Below are 20,308 nucleotides of genomic sequence, written 5' to 3' on the forward strand. Positions count from 1 at the left end.
GAAGCTTGGTTATATTGCAGGGTAACTTTTATTCCCTTCTATTGCTGCAGCTGTAATACCATGATGGCAGTTGCTGCATCTTTCCTGTGAACACCCCATGTTTGCTTTGACACCTGTTAGGATGTGTATAGACTGGTAGCAGAGTTACTCCAGCTTATCTTGAGATTCTGCTCTTAAACAGAGTTGTTTTGCTTATGTTAAAAGCCCACTGAAGGCAATCACTGAGCCTAGACTTTTCCTTGTCTGACAATAAACTCACAATCTAAGGGTGAGGTAAAAGTAGGTTTACAGTTGTGAGTATGTAAAACAGAGTTTATTCTTGTATTATTATTTATTGATTTTTTAAAAAGATTTTATTTATTTATTTTTAGAGAGGGGGATGGGAAGGAGAAACCGGGAGAGAAACATCAATATGTGGTTGTCTCTTGAGCACTGCGCACTAGGGACCTAGTCTACAACCCAGGCATGTGCCCTGACTGGGAATCGAACCAGCAGCCCTTTGGTTCACAGGCCCATGCCTAGTCCACTAAGCTATACCAACCAGGGCTATTTATGGATTATTAAACCTACTTTTGCCCCATTCTGTATGTGTGTTGTGTATGTTACTAGGTCCTCCCAGTGCCACTCTCATAGATTTTAGGAGCAGGTACTGCTTATGGGGTGATTAGGGAGTAGAGAGAAAAAGAAAGAAGTGTCGCTTTTCTTTGGATTTGTGTCACTGATTAAGTAAGTCTCTTGATTCACTGATGAGGTTGGGGGTGACCCTCCCTATAAGGAGAGTTATCTAGGGGTAGCTTTCCCTGCAGCTTCTAAGGCAGGAGGCCTTGAAGGTTGGCATGTGGCTTCCTTGGTTATTTTGCATAAATCGAATCTCCCTGAAAAGCACAATCCTTCTAAAGTTGCTGAGACTGGGAATGGCAAGGCAGGCACCAGCAGCCCTGGCTCAGCTGGAGAGGAAAAAGTATTTACATAGAGTTTACTCCATGGTCAAGAGCAATTACAAAGGTTTTCTTTGGACCTGAGGAGTCCCCCTTCCCTCCAAGGTAGGTGTTAGCAAAATGTATTTTAATGATATTAGGATGATAGTACATGACACACTTTACCATTGATCACAAAAACAGCTGTCCTGCAAGGCCACCTTTTGTCTTATAGAACAGGTAACTGGCAGAACATGTACACAATTAGTATGGACAGATTTCATGTGTTTGATCATGTTGACAAAGAGGACAGGAGTCAGGTAGATGAACATGGTGGGTGAGAACAGAAGAGGAGCTATAAGGAGAAGGAGTTTCTAGTGAGGGGAGTTTGCTGGTACCTTGAGAACTGAGGTGAACTATTTGTGGGTGGAGCAGATAATGTGAGCTGAGGGGTATAGGAAACCCTTCTCATACCATCTGTGTTGCTGGCCTTTTACGGAGCTTAAACTCTTCTAATGAGTCATTCTTTCAGGTTGAGGCATTGGATGTAAGAGCCACAGAAATGAAGCCATCTTTTCAAGTGGAGGTAACACTGACCTGTTGTCATTCATAAATGCTTCCATACACTTGCTTATTAAACCTGTCAATCTTTGGGTCTGGAGGGAAGAGGAAAAATCACCACCTGATCTCAATGTCAAGGCAACATCCAGTAATGGAGGGTTTGTTCTGCCCAAGTCTTTGTTTTAAGGCAATTTCAGGGAGCTTATGATGTAAGAGAAGGCAAAAGAAAAAACAAACAAACAAATATTTCAAAGTATAAAGACTAAGTTTTAAAAAGGTGGAAATCAGAACCATTTTACCTCCTTATCAATTTCTTTGTTTAATTAGTGGCATTTTTTCCCTATCTGTCCAGTTGAGTCTCCTTTGACTTTGCCTTTCTCTAGGTTCCTCATGTGAAAGAAAATCATTGAAATACATAGTAAAATGCATAGATCTTACATGTAGAGTTCAATGAGTGTTGGCAGGTGTCTACACTGTGTAACTCTCACCTAAATTAAAAATAGAATGTGACTATCACCACTAAAGATTGCTCTTGTCCTTTTGTAATCAATGACTCCCCCCTCCCACAGGGGCAACCATTGTTGATTTCTCTCACACAGAGTAGTTTTAGTATTGCCTGTTCTTGAACTTCATATATTCAATCATATATTATGTACTTTTTTATGTCTAGCTTCCTTTGCTACACACACATATTTTTGATATTGTTCCTTATTTTGGTAGTGTTTTCTTTTTATTGTTGAGTTACATTCCATTATATGAATATACTAAAAATTGTTTGTCCATTTTCCAGTTGATGAACATATGAGATATTTCCTGTACTTTTTACTTTTATGAGCAAAGTTATTATGTATATTATTATATGGGTCTTTGGGAGGTATGTATTTTCATTTTTCTTCAGTAGATATATAGGAGTGAAAGGGTTGGGTCATGAAGTAGGCCTCTCTTTTATGTTAAAACAATTGCTGAACAGTTTTTCAAAATTAATATGCCATTTTCACTCCTAGCAGCAATGCATGACAGTTTAGAAGATTCCTCCCCAAATTTGCTGTTGTCAGACTTTTAATTGTAATTAGTTTAGTTGATGTGTAGTGAGATTCCATTGTGGTTCCTTACGTATAATTAGCCATTAAATCCAAGTGAATACATTCTTGACATTGTCTCTTAGAAACATCTCTTTATTTATTTATTCATTTTTGTTTTAAATAGTCATAGTCCAGCCTTGATCAACTCTCACTTGAACTAAGCGGTAATCTCTTCATTTCCTTCCCTTCCATCAGGCATCCAGGCTGCTAGTACTGCCCTGGTGGCTTCCTGATCACTGTGGTCCTTTGATGCTGACAATTTTTAACAACACTGATATCAGGAGTTTTTGAACTTTTAGTTATGACTGCAGTGGAGAACTTTTCATTAGAACAGAGCTCATCTGGTGAAAAGAAGATAGGAACCTACTTATTCATCATTCCCATCGTCCTTCCTGGACAGCTGAAGCCCCTGAGGTTCCTTGTGAATTCCTTGTGCCCACTGCAGTGAGTGTACATTGGAAACTGCCAGCTAACTAGACCGTCCCTGAGTTGGCACCTGTCCACATCTAGAGCACCAGCTCCCACATCTCCCTTATATTCCCTTTTAGCCATACTTTACTGCTTATAGTCTTCTGAATGCAAAACATTGTTCAGGCTCTGAGGCCTCTGCTTATGCTGTTCCCTGTCCCTGGAAAGTGCTTTTCTGCTCATCTCCCAATGTCTATGTGGGGAAATATGACAACTTTTGTGCCAAGATGCTCAATGATGAAGTCTTCAGGGTTGATACTTTTCTCCTTTGTGCTACCACTTTCCCTTGCATGCACCCTGCTGGGCTGCAGTAGTCTACATCACTCTGTTTCCCCAGGGCCTAGCAATCTGACATTCAATGTCCTATAGGTTATGATCTCGACCTACTTCTCTTACATTATCTGCACTAATTTCCATGCTTTCACCTTGTGCTCCTGCTTTGATGGTACACATAATATAATGTACAAGCATTTCTCTGCATGCTTTTGCCTATAATGTCATCCTTCACCTGGAATACCTTCTTCCCTTTGTCTTTTCTTCCCAATTCTTCCCAACTTGTACTGGCTCTTCAATTCTAAGCCATCCCAGGACAACACTCCAGCAGTTAACTCTTTCTTCTCTGAATTATACTTACTATCTCTAAATTCCTTTGTCACTCAACATATCCATCCTAAAGGCCTACCATCTATTTAGAGAGTTGAGACAAATGCAAATAGATAGTAACAACATGATTTAGACTTCATGGTATCCCCTTCCCTGTCCCACACAACCCATGGGGACTAAACCCTACTGGGGCTCATGCACTATTCAGAGCATGGGGGTCTTGTGGGAGGGGTAACTAGGTGGAACCCCTCTTTAGAAGGTGGTGGTGAGCATAATGATAGCACCAATATGCTAGTGGCTAGAGCTATCCAGGTAAGTGGTGGGTAGACATCACAAGGTAAGTTTTACTACCATCAATATTTGTCTCTGGTCAATTCTGTTTGGGAAAGTGTTGCAGTTTCCATGCCAGTTGGTTCTGATTCCAAGTGTCTCTGGCTCTGTGGTGGAATTTGGTGATTCTCCACTCCTCCTGAACCTCTGAATTTTCTGGAAAAGAAGTAGTTTTTTATCTCTGCTGAAGGTGTCTCTGGCCCTCTGGAATCATCCAACTCTAGTCACTGAAATTCTGAGGAATTTTGAGTCATTTGGCACAAGGGTCATTAAAACAGCCAACAGACAAGCCCATAACCATGGGGATAGACTCTACTGGGCTCCATTAAGATTCAGGACATCCTGGCTCTGCAGGGTAAAACACCGCAGCTTGTCAGAAGATAATGCAGGCTCAAGCTGTGTCTCATCTGGGCAAACCATTTGTGAAGAGCCTAAGTGAAGTGGGCAGGTGGCCAAGTTTTGAAGTCTAGTGTCATTTGAAATGAACACAAACAGCAGGGGATGAAGGAAAACCATGAATGGCACTGTGTTCAAATTAGCTGTGGGAGTTTCTGCTGTTGTTGGGGTATAGTATTCAGCTGGCATAAACCCTTCTCAGAAATGCCCTACCTGTCCTTGAATGTTGGTCATCCATTCAATCAACTATTTTTCCCAATAATTACCCCTTTTGGAGCATATCATAGTATTTCCTTTCCTTCCTTCTTTATCTCACCCAAATATAGAAATTGACCACTCCTGGTACCTGACCAGGGGCTTTTGCCTTTCTCTTCTGAACTGTTCTAACTTCCAGAAACCATTTTATACATCTTGCTGATATCCTTTCTCTCTGCCTATGCTTGCTCCAGCTCTACCTGGAGACTTTGAGCTGAGGACTGGGTCTTCAGAATCCATGTTAGGTTGATGGCTGGGGGTGAGGTGGGAGAAGAAATCCTGAAGCTTGAGCTAACTCTGCCAAAGGACTGACTTCTGGGATCCCTGCCTACCTAACCTGACTTGTGCAGGTCCACAGTCTGCATTGCCTCAGTACTTTGAATTCCTATTGTAATCTCCAGTTTGTTGTCATCACTGACGTTACCTTATACTCCTCAGGATTCTTTTATTTATCTGTTGTTTACATAACTGTATTTTAAACTCCCAGGAAAGGCACATTGTCTTTCTTTTGTGCCATCTTAACTTCAGTAGCCCCAGAAATTTAGAACTAGGCCTACATACAGTTGGTGCTCAATAAATGTTTGTAATTGGGGGTATTATACTAGCAAATCATTTAGAACGGTGGTCACAAAATGTGGTCCGATGACTGTTAGGGTTTTCTAAGACCCCTGCAGAAAGTCTGTGAGGTCAAAGTTATCATCATAATAATATTAAGGTATTATTTGCCTTTTCCACTGGGTTGAAACTTGGACAATGAGGAAAAAGCAAAGATGATTAACATTGCTGGTGCTTTAGCTCAAATTCAAGCAATGGCACCAAACTGTAGCAGAAGTCAGTGCAACCGTGCACATTTGTCACAATAAAAACAAAACCCAAAACTGCCAGTTTCACTTCCGCAGCTAAAGTTTTAGAAATTCTTTCTTTCGTTTTTTTAGTTGTTCAATGATAGTTGTTCCCCTTTCCCCCATTGAGGGTGGGTAATTCCTCTCCATCCTACCCACCCCCACCTCTCACATTCAATTCTTCCTGCACCCCACCTGCCCTGCATCACCCCCCACCTGCCACCGTGTTATCTTTGTCCATGGGTCCTTTATACACATCCCTTGACTTGACCCTTCCTCTTCTTTTTCCCATTATCCCCCTCCTCCATCCCCTCTGGTCTCTTTCAGTTTGTTCTTTATTTGCATGTCTCTGGTTCTATTTTGCTGGCTTGTTTGTTTTGTTGATTAGGTTCCACTCATATGTGAGATCATATGGTATTTGTCTTTCACTGCCTGGCTTATTTCACTTAGCATAATGCTCTATAGTTCCATACATTGCTATCATGAAGGGTAGGAGTTCCCTTTTTCTTTCTGTTGCATAGAATTCCATTATGTAAATGTACCATAGTATTTTTTTTATATTTTATTGGTTATGCCATTACAGTTGTTCTATTCCCCCCTTCATTTCCCTCCACCCTGCACACCCCCTCCCCACCATTCCCCCCTTTAGTTTATGACCATATGTCTCAAGTTCTTTAGATTCTATATTTCCCCTACTATTCTTGCCCTCACCCCTATTTATTTTCTATCTATGGTCTATGCTACTTATTTTCTGTACCTTCTCCCCCCTTCTCCTTCTCCTACTCCCCTGTTGCTAACCCTCCATGTGATCTTCATTTCTATGGTTCACTCCTGATCTAGCTATCCTCTTAGTTTGCTTTTGTTTTACGTGTGGTTCTTAATAACTGTGAGTTTGCTGTCCTTTCACTGTTCATCTTTTTTATCTTCTTTTTCTTAGATAAGTCCCTTTATCATTTCATATAATAAGGGCTTGGTGGTGATGAAGGGGCTGGAAAGAAGTATTCCAAGTCATGAAATCCAAAGACCTACAACCAAGATTGATCTATCCAACAAAGCTTTCATTTAGAATGGAAGGGCAGATAAAGTGCTTCTCAGATAAGATCAAATTCAAGGAGTTCATCATCACCAAATGTACCATAGTTTTTTGATCCACTCATTTACTGATGAGCACTTAGGTTGCTTCCAGCACTTGGCTATTGTCAATTGCGCTGCTATGAACATTGGAGTACATAGGATCTTTTCAATTGGTATTTCAGGATTCTTAGGGTATAATCCCAGCAGTGGAATTGCTGGGTCAAAAGACAGTTCCATTTTTTGCTTTTTGAGGAAATTCCATACTGTTTTCCACTGTGGCTGTACCAGTTTGCAATCCCACCAACGGTGTACTAGGGTTCCCTTTTCTCCACAATCTCTCCAACACTTGATGTTTTTTGATTTGTTTATGATGGCCATTCTGACTGGTGTGAAGTGGTATCTCATTATGGTTTTAATTTGTGTCTCCCTCATGGTGTTCATTAAATGTCAGTCTTTGTGTACACTTTAAAAAAAAATTCTGTGTGATAAAGTAGGAAATGATGCATAAAAGTCTTCTGTTTCATATTAGTATACAAAGATTGTCTGGAGGCAAAGTTAAGTTGTAAACTGACCTGGAGCTTTCTCTATGGAACACCATTTTTACTTGAAAAAAATGGGTTGTGGACAAACTGTGGCCATTCAGATTTAAATATTTAGGAAACATTAAAAAAATTGAATGAAAAGAGCTTGACATTTTAAGAACTACAACTCATTGTTTATTTTGCCAGTGATAAAATTCAAGCATTCAAGGGAAAATTAAATTTCAGAAAATTTATATCTATTACAATGAACTTGACAACTTCCCAAACCTTAAAGACTTTTCTGAAAAGATGGTTGATATAACAAATGCGGTTTTTTTTTTCTTTGAGCTTGTATAATGGAATGTGTCAACATTTGGAAAATTTACATAACTCAGTGAACTGTTTTCCAAATGGTCAATACATGTTGTTCTAAAATCGATTGGTAGAAGATGCATCCAAAATTCAAGATAAACCAACAGAGTTTAATATAACAGAGTACAAAGAGTTCACTGATACAGTTTCACATTTCACATTGCAGCTAACACTTAAGAAGCTACCTCTTGTTAAATTTTGGTGCAGTCTCAAAGAAAAAAGGATCCATAATTAAATGATAGGGCTAGTAAATCTTTCCTTTTCCAACTACATGTGTGTGTACGAACTATATTGTCTTTATACACTTGAACTAAAACAGCACGTGAGGAACAGTATGGATTCAGATACTAGAATCTGGCTCTCTCCACTAAGCCAGGCATAAAAGGGATTTGCAGAGATGTCAACAAATGTTATTCTTCACACAAATCTTTTTAAAATACAGTTTTAAAAAATAAATTCTTTACTTAGAAATAATTTTACATTAATAGAAAAGTTACATAATACAAAGAGTTTCTGTATGAACTTCTCTCTGTTTTCCCTAATGTCAATATGTTATATTGCTGTGGTGTATTTGTCAAAGCTAAGAAATGAATATTGGTACATAACTATTAACTAAACTGTAGACTTTATCTGGATTTGACAATTTTTCTCATGAATGTCCTTTTTCTGTTCCAGAATCACATCTAGAATACCACATTGCACTTGGAATATAGTTAGTTTATGTAAATATATTATATATGTGACATAATGGTTTATTATTGTTATTTTAAAATGAGTTGTTAAATAAATATTTAAAAAATTTCTTAGTTTTGAATTTTACCACCGTAAATACTAATAGATAGGACTCATGTAAACAAAAGCCCTTTGGGATTCTCAAAACTTTTTAAGTATGTAAAAGGGTCCTGAGACAAAAATGTCTAACTGCTGACCCAAAATATTTTGTAAGAGGAGAATGTTTGTGTGTGCAAACCGCTAGCCTGTTAGGATTGTTATAATGTTGAGAGTTTGCATAATGTCTCTAGAGAGTTTCCTCCCCTTCCCCCAATGGTCTATAAATATATGTGAGTGTGCAAAACTACATTCAGTGAGGAAGAACCTGGGTGCTGGAGACAGCACTAGATCAAGCCACTTAATTTAGTCAGCTCATGAATGTTAACTGAGTGCAAACTATGTATCTGGTGGCATTCCAGGCCCTGGGGACAAGCTATTCTTAAGGCAGAGTGACTCTCTATCTAAAGAGCTTAAGGTTTTTTTGGGGGAGGAGGAGTTATGTTTTTAATAAACATAAAAAATTACATCACTGTATGTACTGGTATGTGGTCTAAAGCAGAGAAAATGGGGTGATGTGGTGGACAACAATGTCAACAGGGGTGGGTGGGGAGTCCATAGGTGGGGGCTTGGTCATATTTGGAAGAAGGTAGCCAGGTTGGACAGAGGGAAGGCCAGCATGGCTGGAGGGTGGTGAGGGTGGTAAGTAAGGAGGAGAGAGTAGGGGAAGATATGGTTGAAGAGGCAGGTAGGGTCTGGCTCAGATAGGGTCACGGGCCTGGTAGGGAGTTTGGATTCTATTCTCATTGCCTGAGAAGCTTTGCTAGGCTTTAAACAGGAGAGTGACAATGTCTGGGGGGCTGGCGAATTTATTCCAGCCACCATCAGAAGTGGCCCTAACATGTCAAGATGGAGGCTGGGGGAACAGGTACTTTGCAGAAGTCCAGGTGAGAGATGATGGCTACTTAGGCTCCCGATGAACTACCAAAGGCAGTAATACATTGTCAAATTTAGGATCTGTTTTTGAATCAGAAGCAGCGTGTCTTGACACAGACACCGGCCCACAGCGTCCTCAGCATTATGGATGAGACATGAGACAAATTCACATGGACTACCAAGTTCTGTGGAGGAAAAGGGATGGTACGGCCACTCCCTCAAGGAAGGAGCACCTCAGAGTGGCCTGGCCACTCTCTCAAGGGGAGAGCGAGCTGATCCTTGCTTTGACAGGTTTTTATTGGGTTTCTTTCAGTTTGCACAGGAATACAGGTAAATTTCATTAATCATTGTCAGGCAGTAAGGATCAAATGATAGATAGCATACAAATAACTATGAGCACCTATTCTGAGTCAGGGTCTGTTAGCTAAAGGGCTACAAAACTTTGGGAAACAAACTCATTTCCTTCTCAGACCCTTATCATTTAATTGACAGCATTCTTAGAAAGACAGGTTTCACAGGATTTTACATATTCTTTCTTAGACCTGATCACCCAGGGAACCCACCCTTTCCAGCACAGGGCTGCACCGCCCTCTGTCATTGTTTCAGGCTTAAGTCAGGTGGAGGAAGTAAGGCAGCCAAGAGATTAGGAGATTTCTTGCAGACAGAATGAGGACTCAGGCTGTGTCAAAGCTGAGGGATGGTGGTCCATCACCCCCTTTTGCTGTAGCCCCCTAAGTCCTTCCCCGAGGCCTCCATGTGATTGTGACTGTCTTAGGTCGATCATCCCTTGAGGAATCTTACCCATCACTGGCTAACCAACCAAGCATTGGGGGATAGTTTGGGATGAAGTAAAAGGAGCAGAAGTGGTGCTCCTGCCAGGGAGATAAACTTTGTCTCCTTAGTGGCTTATGGTCCAAAGGTCGCTCACTCAGCCTTAGCCACGGTGGGGTTACAGCTCCTGAAACCAGGCAGGGCGGTTCCCAACGGTGTCTTGCTAATAGATTGGGTATGGGTGGAAAAGAAAGGGTAATCAAGGAGGAATCTGAGGGTTCTGACCTGAGCAGCTGGGTGCACAGTTGTAGCATTCGCTGAGATGGGAAACTTTGAGGCCAGTGAACTCACAGATGGTATTCAGTATCTCTCTTTGGATTAAAGTGAGGCTTAAGCCCTCTTGGGTATCCAAGCATATAAACCACAATTTAATTGAGCAGATATTGGTCAAGTATCTATTCCACGTGACACGCTGATTTAGGTGTTGAAGGAGATCCTCATGAATGAGCTGCACACACATACACAGAGACAATCATATTTATTCCTTGCTCTCATTATGGTGTTTTGGAAGCAGAGAAGATGGAGTGAGTAATGCCATCTGGTGAATTTGGTAAATTATCTTCTATTCGTAGCCCCGCCCACTCATGGGGACATGTTGAAGATGACAGGCACAGGATAGTAATCAGGGCAGGTGTGCATTCTCTGGGGGATAGGTGGCATGATTGGGTAACAGTATGTAATTTTCTGGAACCGAAGGTATATAAATATATCATCTTTTATCTCTTTCTCCTGGGAAACTTATAGTATTTTATCTTACTCTTTCTTTCTGTATCTGTGGGAAAGAGGTAGGCGGAGGAATGTCATTACTTATAAACATGTTACAAGTAAATAATGAAAGTACTCAGAAAATCAGAAAAGAAGACTGTTCCTCCTGGAGTGTCTGGCCATGTTTAATTGGTTTAAAGATGATGAAAACAGGGTAATGTTGTGTTGAGAGTGGCCTGTGGTCAGCCATGGCCAGTACGGACTGGGGACAAAGTGGACAAGTTTAGCCTCTTCCTCCCACAGCCCTTCCCAGCCCCACCCACCTCTGGATTGCAGGCTGGGTTCCTGTGTCTCTGCAGGCAGCTGTGCAGGCTTGACTTAGCAAGTTGTGATGCCAGTGTGAGGTGGTGCCCACCAGCCTGACAGCAGCTTGTCCTCCCTGCGTGACCTGCCATCTGCCAGGAGCAGAGAACTGACCTGCAGGGGACCCCTGAGCTCTCCTTGGTGCCGTGTCTGGAGTCCTTTCCAAAACACACTCTTTGGGGCTGGCTGAAATGATGCAGGCACTGACTTTTTTTGCGTGTGATCAGGAATCATGGTGAGGGGACTTTCAAGTTGAGGAAGGGGATGGTTGAAGAATTATGCATTCCCCCCTCAAATCAGTAATATTACTGATGGCAGTAGAGATGATAGTAGCTACCATTTACTTGATCTTAACTATACACCAAGCTTTTAGGTATTTTATGTTCTTTTTTCCTCTCACCAGAGTGATGTGATGTGGTTGCTGTTATTTATTGACCAGTAAACTGAGGCTCGGAGATTATATAACTCATCCAAAGTGCCGTGACCAGCACATGACAGAGTCAGCAGTCACACCTTTTCCACCTTGTGATGCACCGCTGTTCGGCCTCTGCCTAACTCACCTCCCTCTTTTCCCCAACATGTTCGGTTCCCTTAAGTTCCTCCACAGAACTGGAACTAACCACTGGGTTTTTGGGTGTCAGTGGCGTTGGAGGGGGTCCTCATGCAAACTTTATTGCACTTCTGGGGATACTGAGGTAGAAAACCTGACATGGTCACCCTGGCCATGAGTGTGGAATCGGGGTCATGGAGTGGAGTGTGGCTTCCACGTGGAGAAAACATTGTACCTTTAGGGAGGCCTTCTTTCTGCCTGGTGTGGCTTGGAACAGGATAATTTCCCTCGGAGAGATACTGTCTACCATCAGATTTCATTTTCCTTTACTGGGTTAGCGTCTCTTTTCCAGGACAGCTGATAGCGAGAGGAAGTGGGCAGAAGGGGCACCTAAATTCAGAGTTTCAGCAGACAAACCTCTTTTTATTTTCAAAATTACCCATCACTAGAAGGTTGCCTGGTCCCTGTGGCTCTGAGAAAAACTCTGGGACTTCAATTAGAGGCCGTATCATGTATGGTTTTGAAATAGGTTTCACATAATCCACGGGTAGGTTGGCACGCTCTGGAGGCCAGGAGGGGCTGACCTCAGGTTTTCTTGCCAGAGTCCTGCAGGCACCAGACGTAATTGAAGCAGGCTCAGTCCATACCTGCTGGATGGACTTAAGCTGCCACATAGAGGTGATGCCAGAGAAAACTCTCAGGACAGAAGTTGCCTCTGCAGGTGCTTTCATTTGCTTCACAACCTAATTACAGAGCACATTGAAGATATTAGGGGAGGGGCATTTTTCTTGCTGGTGCCAATGCGGTGGAGCTCTTTGGGAAAGCAGTGTGGACACGGGAGGCCAGCTGACTGGTTCAAGCCTAGAGGAGGACCTTCTGCAGTGTGGAAGGGGTGAACTCTTCGAACAGAGGAAGGTACGGACAGTTCCCTGGGACAGCCTTTGCCGGCCTACCTCCTCCCCTTCCCTGTCCTTCTTCAGTGCCCCCTGCTTTAACTAAATTGCCTTGGAAACCAGCTGAACTCTCTCTCTCTTTCATTCAAAATCTCAGGGAGGCATGATTAATGAAAGGAACTTACTGACATCCCGCAGAACCTTGCGGCTTGTGGAACATTTTCATGTATGACATGTGGTTTAAGTCTCAGAACACCTTAGTGTGACGGGCAGAACAAATAAGGTGGCACCTCTCTGAGGGTGGAGAGACTCACCCTGAGGAGCTGTTTTCTCCAAGGTGGCCGTATTTCCCCCATTTTTTTTTTAAACATAAGGGCTTAGAAAAGGGGGATGCCTTTAAAAGTCAAACAGATGAATTAACTTACACTTCAAGTTTTGTCTTTGTTAAAACAAAGTCTTGCCTTTCTCCCCTTAAAAGGTTGAAAGGGACAGCTCTCCCTGAGGGTCGTCCTCAAATGTTTTCCCAGCAGCCATCTGGGGCCATGCTGCCAAGTGCCTGCTTTTGGGCCGGGCCCACCCCTAGTCCTATAGTTCCTGACTCCGCGCCCACTCAGAGAGAATCAGGGTGCTCATGGAAAGTGGGGAGCCTGGGGTGACTGAGGGTGCACATTCTGCTTTGCTCATTAACAGTTGTCACCATTTATCAAAGGAAATGAAAAACAAACAGTGCAGCGATTTTAATTACTCTGCATTGAGGAGGTGATCAAACACCCCGTGATTTAATTATGGAATCCAGAGTCAGGCGCTCAGAGGCAGCCTGCAGGAGCTCTGAGGCGGCTGCAGCCTTGGCCAGGGAACCCTCTCCCTCTGCAGAATGGGCCTCCTTGGTCCCCAGACCTGAGCTCTGTGCCCTTTGTTGTCCCTTCATGTCCCAGAAGGATGTATGGAGCTGGAGCTGAGGGGGTGGGGTTGGGTGGAATGGGTTAAGGAGACAAACGTACGTAAAAGGCTTTAGGAAGAGAAAATGCATATTGTTTGAGGACCCATTTGGAAGACAGCTCCCAGGTCTCAGCCAGAGCTGGCAGGTCCAAGGGCCACCCTGGAAGAGTCTCCTCCTCCTTTGCAGGTGCCCCAGGGAGGCTAATGTGGAACTGCTCTCTCTGGGGTTTGAAGAGGCCGAAGTGCAACCCCAGAATTTCAGGATTCACGGACAAGGAGGCTCCTGCTTCCTCCCTGTGTGAAACCCATATGGCCGGTACCGTCTTTTACCATCTTGCCTCCTCTTGGGGCTGGTCCTAATGGATGCTTGGCTTTCTCCTTGTTAAATACATTTTCACCCTCACTGCCCCCTAAAACCTGAGGTGTTTTTTTTTTTAAATCTAGCCTTGTGCACTTAAAGCCTATGATTTTGAGACGATTCACAACAAGCTTTTCGAGATGTTCTGGGACAGTGAACACAGGTTTGTGCCATGTTCTCACCACAGTCTCTCGGGGCTCTCCCTGGGCCAGGGCTGCCTTACCTGAACACAAGCAGTTGTTTTGCCTGCAGTGAAATGACAGGACACTGCTCTCGTTTCAGAAGCTGCCACAACCTGCAGGTCTCCTAGAGCATTTCACCAACTGCGGCAAAGGCTGCATTATCTTGCAGAGGCAGCAAAGTCACCAGTTGGCACGCAGCAGCTGGGAGAGACCAGATACCTGAGGGTGGTGTGTTTGTAACGGCCTGGAGATAAGCATTCATAACTTTTGACTTTTTGTCCTCTTCCCTGGGCAATCAGCAGAGGGGCAAACCTCAAAATGGGAGTATTTCTTCTGGAGAAGCAAAGCTTGGGAAAATAATGAAGATGCTTAAAATATTCTGTTTGAGGCAGGTTGGCCGTATTGATCTGGGAACAGGTCCAGGGTACCCACACGTTTCTTTTTAGCAGAAGACCCAAGTCTCACAGGAATGGGGGAACTGAATTCATTGAAAGATGAGGCCAAAAGGGCTGGAGATGTGATATTTATTTATTGGTGATTGATTTTCAACTCAGTGCTTCACTCAGCATCTGCAAGCATGTTAACCAAGACTGAATGTAAAGGGGCCCCTCACCCGGGCACAGGGCACCGGTACCTCTATCTTCGTCCCATCGACACTCAGTCCACAGTGCTGAGGTCACCTTGTGGCCCTTCTTTTTAAGAATCCTGTTATTTCTACCCATACCAGTGACACAGGCACCCCAGTTCTCACCCTGACCTTGCCATAGACCACATGACATGAAACAAGTCACTTACTTTCTCTAGACCTCAGTTTTTGTCCTGTCAGATGTGAGATAATGATACTTGTACTACCCCAGGTGAATTTAAGGTGTGATGATGCTACATGGGATCACTTTGGAAAGAAAGAAAGTTTTGTTTCTTTCATTTAAATCCTACATTTTCTTTATCAATTTCCCCTTCTTATCACTTTTTGGGTGTCAGGTGTGCTGATTGTATCCTTGGGCGTTTTTTCAGAGGCCCCCAGACTGGGCTGAAGAAGTCGTTCAATGTTCATTGCTTGGGCTTTGGCTGAATTGTCCCGATCCCAGTTCTGTGAGTCCTGGTTTTCTGGATGCAGTGTATACACAGCCTGTAGACCCAAGGGGAACAAGGGGAGGGACAGGTCCTGAAAACCAGTGCATTGCTCTCCTGGATTTATTTTCCAGTCATGCCTCAAATTGCCCAAGCAACCCAAAATCAAACTGGGCAGCAAATCCATTCAACCTAGTTTTGTTTCACAAATAGTTCTTGGGGTGGTCTCTCTCTGAGCCTCTCCTATCACCAGGATGTATTGCTGACTTGCAGGCACCAATTTCCCAGAAAGAAGATGAGGATAGATCTTGGGTGTGACACTTGAGTACATAAAGCCAGTGGCTGTTGAATAAATAATGCATTTCTGTGGAATAGCCATTGTGGGTGTTGAAGGCTGGAGGCGTGCTAAGGGCCCGGAGATAAAAAGCCTGAAATATTTAGAAGTTGCTGCTGCTTTGGAAAGATCAGAGGAGAAATTTTAGTTCAGGAGGTAGAGGGAGTGTCCATGCCCTTGGTAAGCCTCTGCTCGCTGCAAAAACAGGGGTGGCACTTGTCTCTTCCCCAGCTCCCTCCGAGTTGTATACCCTTTTCTAACTGCCCCCTTGTACTGAGCTGGACACAGGGGCCACAGGATCACGTGGGGTCTGTGATCCAGGAGACCCCAGTGAACTATCCATACGGGGCGTTTGTCAGGGGGCTGTGTGGGGTTGAGCAGTGGCTGGAGAGGTCACTTGCATGAATGTGATACAATGAAGGGTCTGGTTCCAATTTATAATCCAGGTCCTCTCAGTGGGGGGCTCTGAGACTGTTCGGCTTCCTGCAGAGGAAAGGGGTAGAAGGAAACCCAAGTCATTTCCTGGCCTTGACTTTCTGCTCCAGGCTTGAATTTCAGGGCTGAAGAATCTTTGGAGGAATATTTTAAAAATGTATTTGATAATATTCTGTAGGACTCTGGTTGACTGAAAGCCAGCCAAGGACCAGCCAAATTGGAGCTTCATAATTATTACCTTCTTCTTGCAGAGATTTAAAGTGGATTAAGTGATTAGAAGTGCCTAATTGCTTGTGGACTCCCTTTATGACACTGGCAGGTGAAGACAGGTTGTAAATTACTGCTTTCCCTTGACCCTGAAATCAAGTGCAACAACCCAGGCAGGATCCGTGACAACCGGGCAGGCAGCGGCTGCAGCGGGCTTTGCCTTCCTGATTGAGAGTCTGGGATTCAGTCAGAGCCACAAATCATTTCTCTTTTTTGGCAAGTGGGAAGAAACTGGAATGTTTAATAAGGATTAGAAGACCCTTAAAGCAAATGCTGAAACCAAAATCTGATTTAAAACCTCTGGACAGATGGCTGGACGTGGAGTCAGGAGACATGGATTTGAGTATCTGCTCTAGTTATATTAGTTCTGTGGACCTTACTCAACCCACCTTCCAGTATCAGGCCCTGGGATGGTGTGGCCCAGAGCAGAGGTGCATTTGATGGGAAGGGGAAGAACTGGTGAACTCACTGGGTCCCTCTGGGATGCCGCTGTCACTTGAAAGCACATTTGTTTATTTTTCTTGGTGTCACCTCCTGATTCAGCTAAGACCCAGTATGAAGCAGGGGCTGGTGGTGGCTGAGGGGCGACTTTAGACTGATCTCTCCTTCTAGACCTCTTCCTGATGACAAAGGCCTCATCTTCTAATCAGAGAGTGAAGCCCCTCCATGGGCTCTAAGACACTGACCTGTCTGCACAAGTAGCTATGTGCTGCCTGCCTCTCCCTGGAGAAAACCCAGAGGTGCTCTTGGATTTGTTTTGTTTGGGACCACCCTCTGGACTCCTAAACCGTTTTAAGGATAAGAGTCAAAGAATAGAAACAAAATGTTCTGTTTAGCCATGGTTGACCACACCAGTCAGTGCATTTTATTTTTGCTACTGCAGCGCCAACTGAAGTGGGTAGAATGGTGCTGAGTACTGAGTATGGAGAAGAGAGAGTCCCAGTGCATGGGGGAGCACACCCCTGCAAAAGTGCTTTTCATCTCTTATGTAGAGGTGTGCACAGGGACCTGCAGAACCTAGAAGAGGCCCCTAACCCAGCCCGGGTGAGAGGAGGAGTAGTGGGGATGGTCCGGGGAGAATGATGCCTAATACATGGATTAGTGGAGTGGGGAGGAGGAGGGAAGACCGTCTAGCATTTATCGAGAGAGGATGGCAAGAGCAAGCAGGGCAAATGGTCAGCCATGGCGGTGTGCCTTTGGAATGGCTGGAATCTGTTGGCAATGCAGCTGGAGAGGAGGCCTTGCCCGGCACATTTACATTTCAGTGGGAGTGAGCAATTGTTCAAGTTTCAAACTGGTTCTCATCAGAAACTCTAAGAGCAGCTAAGGTCCTGGAGGAAAGCCAGCCAGTAACTGGGGCCGGCTCTCCTTCTAGAGTGTTCACTGCGAAAATGAGCTATAATGCACTGTGTTTCACCCCAGGGTCCTACTGGCTGTGGGTCTAGTGACATCTCCAGGAAAATATCTCTTACCTTCGGACACAATGACCTGTGATGCCACTTGCTTTTCTTGTCCCCACCACCAGCATCTACTGGGGGTCTGTTGTATATAGTTTTCATGTTGTGGAACTCCATAGCAGATTAGCCAAAGAACTCCCCTGGGTGCCAGGTGGCTTGAAATATCTCATTAAGAATAGCTGTGTGGGAAGGAACAATATTTTTAGCAGTGGGTAGGAAGTGCTACTGAAATATGACTTATTTGACATTATGAGGCTTAGAAGCATCAGTTCAACTCAGATGGTACGATAGTAACTGTAACCACATCGGGGACCACAGATCAAAAGAATGGGATTCAGCATATTTCTCTCTCTTGCATATTATTAAGTAGCACGGAGCCGAGCTCAGGATACAGCATTACCAGAAACAGTTCTTTGCTTAGTATTGCATAAATGTTACTCCGAGGTAAAGTTGATGGATTCTTGGAGGAGCTCTGGGGCTCTAGGAATTGATCTGGTCTCAGAATTTCTGATGACGTTAATGTCCATAGTTGGGGCTGCCATGTGAGGTCTGCTTTACGATGGCAGCTAGGGTGGGCCCCCGTGGTAGGGAGGTGCAGAAGGAGAGAGAGGTTGGGGCTGGGAGCAAGTGCCACAGTCTAGACCAGCCCTGTGGGGAGTTCTAGGACTGAAGTGGACTGCCAGAATTGTCCCATATTGGGCTGCATGGCTGGGCTTTTCCACCCTTGCATTCATCAGTCACAGGCTGTGGGTCTCATGTTGGGCGAGGCAACTGTCTCAGCAGAGGACATTCCTGAAGGAGCAGACAGCTGGAGCCCAAACAGCAACTCCACTCCCGGCAGCTGGGGCGAGAAACTCCTCCCTAAAAGGGCACCTGGCCCGAACATTGCTCTGTCCTCCACAGGAGGTTCGAGTACTTACCTTAAGGTGGGTCCGGAGGACTCAGTCCCTAAGCGAGTCACAGCCCATCAACTTGGGAGAATGGCCTACTACTTTGGGGTGGTGAGAAATAAGAATTGTTGCTTGTGATAGAAATTGCATTGCTAGTGCTCAGCTTTAGATGGAATCAGTACTTAAATTTATTTCCCACTCTGACCCTAATATCTTCACTGGCACAGGCCTCTGGCCTTTATTGCCACTTGTAAAATCCAAGAACATGGCCGGAGAGATGAAGTACCCTCCAACCCAAATGCCTGCTCCTCCTCCCACTCAGCCCCTCTCACCCACCGCCCTCCGGGGACCTGACCTTTGAAGATGGTCTTCATTGGGCATCTCTGCATCACTGGCTCCCACCAGTCGAAACCATCAGTGTCTGGTTTTCTGAAAGTTTAAACAGTTGCCTTTGGTTCCTCCCTGCCAAAATGATTCCTAAAAGGAAGACAGTAAATATTCTGGACTGCAGGGGAGCACAGGGAAGGAATGCTATTGTAGGAGTTAGGTGTCCCCGTTTGCCTTTTACTAACAGCCAGTGTGCCAAAGTCCCGTCATCATCCTGGGTGTTGTTTCTGTGTTTTCGTTGGATGTGAGAGATTCAGTTCAATGATCCCCAAGGTCCTTTCTAGTCTTGTAATGTCCTTATTTCTATCTCCATCGTGGGGTGAGGTTCATTGTCTCTCTATTCCGCTGAGTCCAGGCTTGCTGAAGCCCCTGCCCCTTTACTTTCGCTCTGTCTCGACTTTTCATCCCTTTTCCACTGCCAGCCAGTGTTCATGTTCCCCCGTTTCCTTGTCCTCCCAGAGTCCTTCCGTGACTCTGATCTGCTCTTCTATCAAGCAACCCCACCCCCACCTTCCTGCAAGCAAGTGGGAGAAGGTGAGTAGGAGGGGTGCAGGAGCGGTGGCATTGATTTTGGGGTCGTCTGGTTTTAATAGATGGAAAGCTTAGACGGGGGAGATGATAATTCACTGCCAGGCTGGAGGCAGGGGTGGAGTGAGACCAAAACCGATGGGACAGTGAGGCGTGGCCTTAGAAGGCCATCACCCAACCTACACTCGATATGCCCGCTCTGTTCCCTAAAGCCAGAAACTGCTCAGCCAGGTGCCACACCTATATCAGTCTGGTTCCTGGAACCTGCCCAACCCCAGCTCACCTCAGCTGAAGGGTGAGAAGAATTGATTTGGGGCAAGAATTTGAAAGTGTAACTCTGTTAAGGACGGCAATGGTGAGATGTGTGCTTCTCCCCAACATCAGGGCTGTTGCCAGACAGCCTGCTGTCGTTTCTGGCGAGGTGACAAGACCCTGGAACTCTGACGTGAGGCATTTGCTCATTCCCTGGCATCCCAGTGGTCGTGACCATCTGCTCGGTGTGCCCCCTCACAAATGGCAAAGCAGATTTCACAAGACACCAGCACCAGCATGCCAGTGGGGGAGTAGGCTGGGTGTGCTCAAAACTAGAGAGAAGTAGAGCCGCCTTCCTAGAAGGTGCCATTGGTGTTTGAAAAGGACTCCTAGTTAAAGCGCCTGAAAAGGGAGTCATGGGAGACTCACCTGTAAGGAGGCCATGTTCTGAAGCCATGCTGTGCTTCTCGTTAAGTTTTAGAGTCCTAAAAAATTCCACATTCTGTTCAAACAAGGAATAGATGGGGACTGCCCTGAATAAGCATTCTCAGTGAGGCCTGCTCTGTCCTATGCTATTACCCAGAGCATGGAGCAAAAGGGCAATATTGAATGTAATCTCTTGAGCACAAGACTCTTTAAAGTCTCTGGCTTTTTCCAGCTTCCTCACAAAGCATGGACGAGGTATAACTAGGTAAAAAGTAAACATCTGTGGAATTGTTTTCCAGCCCTGTGAAGCTACCA

At 44.5% G+C, this 20,308-nt stretch overlaps 1 protein-coding gene across 2 annotated transcripts in view; it reads left to right on the forward strand.

Moving 5' to 3' along the window:
- The window catches only part of ZMAT4 (zinc finger matrin-type 4), a 338,086-nt gene that overhangs the window by 36,964 nt on the left and 280,814 nt on the right, over positions 1–20,308 (forward strand). The window contains exon 1 of one of the 2 annotated variants that reach the window (XM_037142513.2): positions 12,470–12,489. The exons of the other annotated variant lie outside the window; for it this stretch is intronic. The gene's annotated coding sequence lies outside the window, so the exon portion shown is untranslated. Of the gene's footprint in view, positions 1–12,469; positions 12,490–20,308 lie in introns of those variants that run through there. 2 annotated transcript variants of the gene reach the window in all.

This window comes from Artibeus jamaicensis, unplaced genomic scaffold (assembly GCF_021234435.1).
Source record: "Artibeus jamaicensis isolate MK-2021 breed Jamaican fruit bat unplaced genomic scaffold, CSHL_Jam_final scaffold_833, whole genome shotgun sequence".
NCBI classification, from domain to species: domain Eukaryota; kingdom Metazoa; phylum Chordata; class Mammalia; order Chiroptera; family Phyllostomidae; genus Artibeus; species Artibeus jamaicensis.